Raw genomic sequence first — 7,192 nt, 5'->3', positions numbered from 1 at the left:
ATTCCAGCACTGTGTGGGCAGTTGGTAAATTATGAGTGTTCTGATCTCCCTCGCTGTCCACTGCATCTTTTCCTAATACCGTGGCAGAAATAAAGACTGAATACTAGCACAAAATTCTAAGGAACAAAGCTGAAACCTAAGTTCATTTTGTACTGTTCAAGAGTAGAAAATTCATCATGTATTAAATTCAGCAAGTGTTAGCTGAAACTAGTCTCCAGTTTTTAACAATATCTGTCAGTGGCCTCTTGTCTTCTGCCCAGTCTACAACACAAACTGGCTCTGTTGGCTCTGCATTACTGCCCCACCATCACCTACGGTATCATATTGTTCTTTCCAGATGTCAGCATTAATTAGTATTAGCACTTGCGAGAAATACATGAAACGTTTTCCTTGGACATTCTTCTGGATTCTTTTTTCATTTTAATTTTGAATTTTTTTCCTTTCTGTTTTCTAACTGGCTTTAGTACACAGTAATTTCTTGTCATCATGCTAGCGACTTTTCAAATAGAGGCAAAGTTCTTTTCTTACTTTACTGGGGAAAAAATAGCAACAAGTATAAAAATCTCAGGTTATCATACTCTTTATTTACAGCTCTAAGTCTTCTGGTTTTCAGCATTCTAATATATTTATTACCAATAGGTGATGTCCCGAGAAAACCTTTGTATCCACCTCTTCCACCACGACCAGGAAGCCACAGCAATTCTGGTAAGAATGTTTTCTCTGAAGAAAATCTTAACACAATGAGCTGTTCAGATCAGGTATTTTGAATGGTTTATTCTCTTATTTCTTTATTGACCATTTTAAATATCCCTTCCCTCTCCCCTTTTGTAATCACTGTTTCAGACCCAGTATTTGGAAGGATTTTCTGAGCTTTAGTGTTGGTACCAAAAGGATTTTTTCTGCCCAACATGTAGAATATTGAATCCTAAGCAGCAGTAGATTAATCTTCATTTTGTTTATCCTTTCATTTTGGCAGTGAACCAAGGGTTTGCCAAAGGTTTGCCTTTCACTGAACCATGCTAAGGTCCAAATTTGATGTCTAGCTCCACTGTGTGGAGGAGCCTATGTGCAAGTCCATTTGAGATGTGAATCCAAGATAGTTCTGGAGCATAAACCAGGTGGGACTAGAGAGGTGGAGAGCTTAAGTCTATTTTTTTTTGAGTGTGGTCCCAAACACATACTTGTATACAGTAGAAATGACACATCTATCCTAGCTGCCACCATGCATGTCATCTATAAACTATGATTGTAGTGGCCAGCTATGGACAGACCAGTACATTCAGAGTCTTTCCTAGAAGAGACCCACCGACTCCTTTCTGTGGGAGCAGTTGGGACTTGAGATATCCACACTATAAATGGATTTGTGCTACTAAGAGCTGAAGCCCACACATTCCACAGATGGCTATAGAGATGTACACAGTTGGGCCAGTTAACAAGCAGGGCTTTTGCACATTTCCTCCACTCTGGGCTCCTAAACACAACACAAATTTAATTTATTGACAGAAGGATACATCTTCAAGTGCCAAATGGTCAGCTTCATGAGCTGGTGGTTTTAGTACTCTAGCTTCCAAGTGCATTTGAATGGGTCACCATTTGGTGTAAGATACCTAACCCATCTGTAGATTTCCAAAGGTCCCTCACCTCTCCCTAGAACATTACAAAGAGACTGAACAAGGGAGCTGAAGGTGTATCGTTGTTCGGATAATTTTGTAACAGAAATTCTAATCTTTATCTTGCAGGAGGTTTTAATGACTTAGATCTCCTTGATGGGAAGCCTTTACCACCACAACTATCAGGTATTATTTGTCCATTCCCCTCAAAGCTTCTCTCTGATTATTGTAATTCACAGCTGTCTGTTTTTGCTTTAGCAGAATGTTTATCACTGAAGGAACAGGACAAGACTCTGGTATTTTTATTTAAATCAGTCATCTTTCTCCAGAAACCATAGCTTTGAGCCTAAAACCCTAAGTCACTTTAAACCTATCCCTAAGCATTTTGCAGGGCTAAGCCAGAATCTTCCAGAATTAATCCTTCTGAATTAAGCCAGAATCTTGCAGAATGAATTCAGCTAGGTCAGTCCCAAAGCAAGGGGCTCCTGCTCAGAACTGAAAGTAGATGCACTAGAACTAAGACATTGACTTAAATTACTGACAAATCATCTGCTTGTCTAGCAGTAGACAATAACAAGAATACAGTATTGGCCTCCCATTTCATTTGAAATGAGCCTGATGCAGACAGCTAAGTATTATCCTTGTTTTAGAAGATAGTATTATTATACTTAATGAAGTTGAAGACAGATGGAAGGTTATCCCTCCCACCAAAGTGTCTGTAAATCAGGATTAGAATCACAACTCCTTCCTAGAGCTCTGTTCTAGCTACCTAGTTTGACATTTTGTTTGAAATTGTTTTGCTGAGCAAAGACTTTGTTCTCAAAACATGATGAAAAACATTTCTTGATGAAACTCTACACTCTATTCCAGGAGAAGATGAGCATCATTTTAATCATGGAGGAAATACTGGTATAGTGAATAATTTATTTTATAACTTGTTTCAGATTATCTTAAATAGTAAGAAAATGTTAGCATTATAAAAGTAGTATATAAAATGATGCTGTAATACACTATTTTCACATCAGCTATAATATAACGTAATTTCTAGTCTTCTATTTAACGCTGTATATGAAATTCCAATGTTACATCAAAAAATTCTCAAAGTTTTGCAAAAACACACCTTGGTAGGAAGTATGCTTAAGTCATATTCAATGCCTCTAGTAAAAACTATCTCTTTTTCTACAGATTCAGGATTAATAGCTGGAGTTACATCTCCTATAATTTCTGCTTTTGTAATATTAGTTGTTGGATCAATAGCAGCCTATTCAGCTTACAAGAACAAGAGACTGTGCTTTAAACCACAAGGTAAGAACAAATTAGGTTCCACTTTTTGAGCTGATTTAGCTCTGAAATAAATGGGGATTTTACAAAAAAATTTAAGGGAGAACAGAGAGAGGTCAGCGACCTCTTATTCCAAACTATCTGACTGCTCTGTAAGAGATGTTTGTAATTCATATTCTTCATCAGGGACACCATAGGAAAGCATTAAGCAACATGAGGTCTCAACAACCACCACACAGATGGGCAAAGCAGGGTGGTGACAGCAACAGGTCCTATGACAGCTCAGTGATCACAAGATGAAGGCAAAACAACAAGTGAGATCCAAGGGCAAACCACGAAACCCAAACGCCAACTCAGCACAGGGCTGGGGGAGGTGCCCCTCCAGGCACAGCTTGCAGGGACTGATGGCCCAAGCTGGGCCAGAGTTGAAGCGAAGCCCCAGGCAGAGGGTAGAAGCCCTAAGTGAGGCCCATCACTGCAAAAAAAAAAAAAAAAAGCAATTTGTGCACTCACAACCCTGACATTCACCTCTTTCCTCCGTTTCTACATCAGGGGTATAACAGAAACACCCTGTCAAATTCTGATGAAGGGCTGCAGTCAGTGATGTTGTAGCACTCTGTACAGTGGGAGTGAGATGGAGAAAATGGGAAAATGCTGTCTGTACCTCTCTGGAGGCACAAGGGTCTTACTTGATGCTTGAAAGGACTAGAGTAAAAAACCCCACAGAAAACACTTTATACATTGAAGAACTGGCAAAGAATATCTGTAGCATAAATACTGAATTTTAAGTCTTTACTTTTTAGGTGGTGCTACAGTGTAAACTGCTGAAAGAAGTTACTCACTGATGACTGACTCCTTTGGATGGTGATGTTATCTTACAGATTGCTCTTCTAAATTGATGGTTTCCTTGGTCCAGAAAAGGACCATTCAGCACCACAAACCTGAAAAAAACTTTATTCTACTTTGTTTTTATCATCCTAATAAAGAAAAGTCTACCAATCTTCCTCTGAACATTTTGTTGAGACATTGCAATTCTCTTCCCTTCTACCTGATGTTACTCTTCCACCTTGAAGTATATGTCATTAAAGATGTGCTTAAATGTCTGTGGATAGTATTGCACTATCTGATGTCTATTAGTAAAGGTAGAATAGGTATTCTGATTCAGAAGTTAGTTTAGATAATAAAACCCCCAAGAAATCAAGTATAGTGTGTACTTGAAATTTAATGATTTGGGTTTCTGAGCATTTGAGTCGCTGAGTATTTTTTCTCATTTTCATAGTTAGCCAGAATAGTTGATCCTTCTGAGAGAATAAGGCAGTTGCCATTTCTAGTCATACCTTTTGGGTTTCTTTAGTATATGTCTGTATTGTCTATAATGTCTTTGGAAAAGTTGAAGCTATGTAAAAAAAAAAATTAAAATTATAATGTCTTTATTTTGTATCTAACGCCTGAATTCTTGCAAAATAGAGCTATAGATGAAAAAAGTATTAATTCCTAATTTCCAATATTGCATGAGAAGAAATATGTATATTGATGGACCATTGTTTAAAAAAATTCCCCAAACATGAAATGGTGTTTAGGTCTTCTCAAGAACTAGGAACTGAAGTAATTTTTTTTTCTCTTCTTGAAAACCTAGAGCCTGTTCTAGAAGCCTCTGTTGTCATAATCTGACAGTTCTTTTTTAATGAGGAATCATATTATTGGTAATTTCTGTAAAGGAAAAGTAGGCACAAAGTTTTTGGAATTATTTAGAACTAGTCTGTGACACCTTATTTTGTAAAATTTATGTCATATATACTTTTAAATTTCATATATATATTTTAGAAGAGGCATGGTTGATACTGAAAGCTTTTCTAGCGAGGCATTTTCATCTTTTTGCCTTGTTCCTGACTGGCCAAGCTGTGCTAACAGATGTTCTCATGTAGATACTCTGTTACCAACAAAAACTAACATTTTCCCAGTTTCACTGCCTCTATTTAGTTAATTGAATCAAACTACTAGTAAAAGAATTAAATGTTGCTGAAAGCTAGAAAAATTAGCAGAGTTTACTGGCATAATTCTACAATATAGCTATTTTAGTTAATCTTTGTAAGTATAGGTGAAGTCTCTGTATTTTGATCTTCATTTTACATGCAAAGCATGTTTTGTCTTACTAGTGAAGTTGACTGTAGATAGAGGTAAACATGTTTTGTGTTTATTAAATTGTTATAGAAATATGTCATCTGGTAAAGTACTATTTTTATAAAATAATCTTCTAAGTAATTATATTTGAAACAGCTGCTGAGGAGAGAGATTATCATAATCTTTATTTTGATCCTGAAAATAAGAAAATATAATGTACACTATTTTAAATATGGAACCACCCTGACAACACACAAAGGAAGGAGCACCTTTGTAGCTAACACTTTCAAATTACATACAATAAAACGTTTTAATTTGTTTTTCAAAGATGCATGATATTTCTTTAAAATATTCAATCAACTATCCATGTCAACAGTTACAACAAATTGGTACATGTTTTGCCAGGTGGGTGAATAGCTTGGTTACTGAAATATTAAGAGCTGATAATCCTATTTTGAAAAAAAAAAAAGAAAAAAAAGGGGGGGGGTGTCTTGTAGCTGCCAGATCAGTCATTTGTTTACCAATTAAAAATATTTATTTTGCTTCTTTCTCTTGAAAATTTTCAATAAACACTTACTGCATTTTATCTAAGATAAGCTGAGTTTTGTTTGGTACTTTCCGGGAAATATGCTGGCTGATGCCCTTTATCTACATTTATCTATATCCTGCTAGAGAAAAGAAAAAAAGTGTTTCAAACAGAAGTCTTTAGGGAAAAAAGAAAACATCTTAAGATTTTTTTTTTCCAGAAGCCATTTATCATTAAGAACACATTTTTGCTTTTTATTACAACTATTACTGTATTATTACAACTGACTTTAACGTGTTCACAATATTTTAAAAACAATGTCTTATTCACTTTAAAGTACCTGTGTTTATATCATTAGCCAAAAAGCAGATTTTACTGTGGGGAATTCAAGCACAAATTGCTTGCTAGACTTGGTCAACTCTCTCCCCCTCCCCCTCCCCCCCCCAAAAAAAAAAAAAATTCTAATCCCTTCTGTCAGTAAAAGCATCTACAATAGCAATCTTGCTGTTTGTAAAAATATTGTTTAATTGACCTGTCTATCTGAGATGATTAATGCACTTCCTGAGAATGTATTTTTGGTGTGGAATGAATGACATTTTATCTCCTATGCATTTATGTCCCTTCTTCCTTAAACACCACCTCCACTGCTGGAAGGACTATATCCTCTTCTCTGATGGACTGTTAGGATCCTCACGGTATGTCAGAAAACACCACTGCAGATTGGACCAGCGATGTGATAGCCCCCGCACCACCTGGAGATTGTGGAAAATGGTTTAACGGTCGAGCAGTGGATGCTTTTCCCTCACAGGCACTCTGTGTTAAGTCACTTTCCTCCACTAAGAAGTTGGTGACTTTCACAGAAGGCCTTGACACTAAATTGCCTCTGCTGAACTACATGAGCCTCAAACTACCTTGCAAGGGCACTGTGTGGCAGAACTACACCTACCTGATTAAATTCACAAAACATGCTTTGTGTGGGGGTGTGCGTGTGGGGGTGTGTGGGTGTGTATTCACAGTGCTTGTACGGCCAGTTATTAGACTGTCTGCATCGGCAGGGCATAGGACAGCTCCCAGGAAGGGGCAGACAGATCCCGGCTGTGGTAACACAGAGTGATAATGTGGTGAATCCCATTTATCTCAGTTACCATAAGCTGTACTGAAGTCACCATGCTCACTCTCCAAATCCTCTTTACTACATTCTGCTATTTTAACTATAAAAGATGTCTGCAATATTTTCCTTAAAGACTGCACGAGAGCACTCTCTAGCTTATCTTCACCCCTCGTGGGTTTCTGAATAGTCCCGCGGGGGGAAAAGGGGGTGTCTGAAGGGGGAGAGGGGAAAGGTGTCTGAAGGCAGGGCCTGTGGGGAGCAAAGGTGCCCTGACACAGCCCACAAGTGCGGTTTCATCGGTCTGTGGCTGCAGCCTGAGCCACCCCGCTCCACGGGCTGCCCCCCTCCCTCAAACAGGGCTTATTTTTATCTCTGACAAAGATCTTAGACGCAGTAAACTCCTCCGGGATCACACTCGGAGCGGAGGTCTGTAACGGCCCCCGGGGCCGCAGTCGGCCCCGCGCTGCCCGCCGGCCGCCAGGGCGCGACGACCGCAACGGTCGCGGCGGGGCGGGGCGGGGCGGGGCGGGGCGACGGCTGCCG

The 7,192-nt window shown here is 38.7% G+C and overlaps 1 long non-coding RNA gene across 1 annotated transcript; it reads left to right on the top strand.

The window, feature by feature from the left end:
* Positions 1 to 647: 647 nt before the first annotated feature.
* On the top strand, positions 648 to 2,870 carry LOC134139954 (uncharacterized). The gene is made up of 4 exons (XR_009958292.1): positions 648 to 705; positions 1,740 to 1,796; positions 2,481 to 2,519; positions 2,796 to 2,870. It is a non-coding gene; the product is annotated as an uncharacterized LOC134139954 (long non-coding RNA).
* The last annotated feature ends 4,322 nt before the right edge of the window (positions 2,871 to 7,192 follow it).

Source organism: Rhea pennata, chromosome 1 (assembly GCF_028389875.1).
Source record: "Rhea pennata isolate bPtePen1 chromosome 1, bPtePen1.pri, whole genome shotgun sequence".
In the NCBI taxonomy this organism is placed as follows: domain Eukaryota; kingdom Metazoa; phylum Chordata; class Aves; order Rheiformes; family Rheidae; genus Rhea; species Rhea pennata.
The sequence above is the reverse complement of the archived record's forward strand: the minus strand, read 5'-3'. Positions and strand labels throughout refer to the sequence as shown.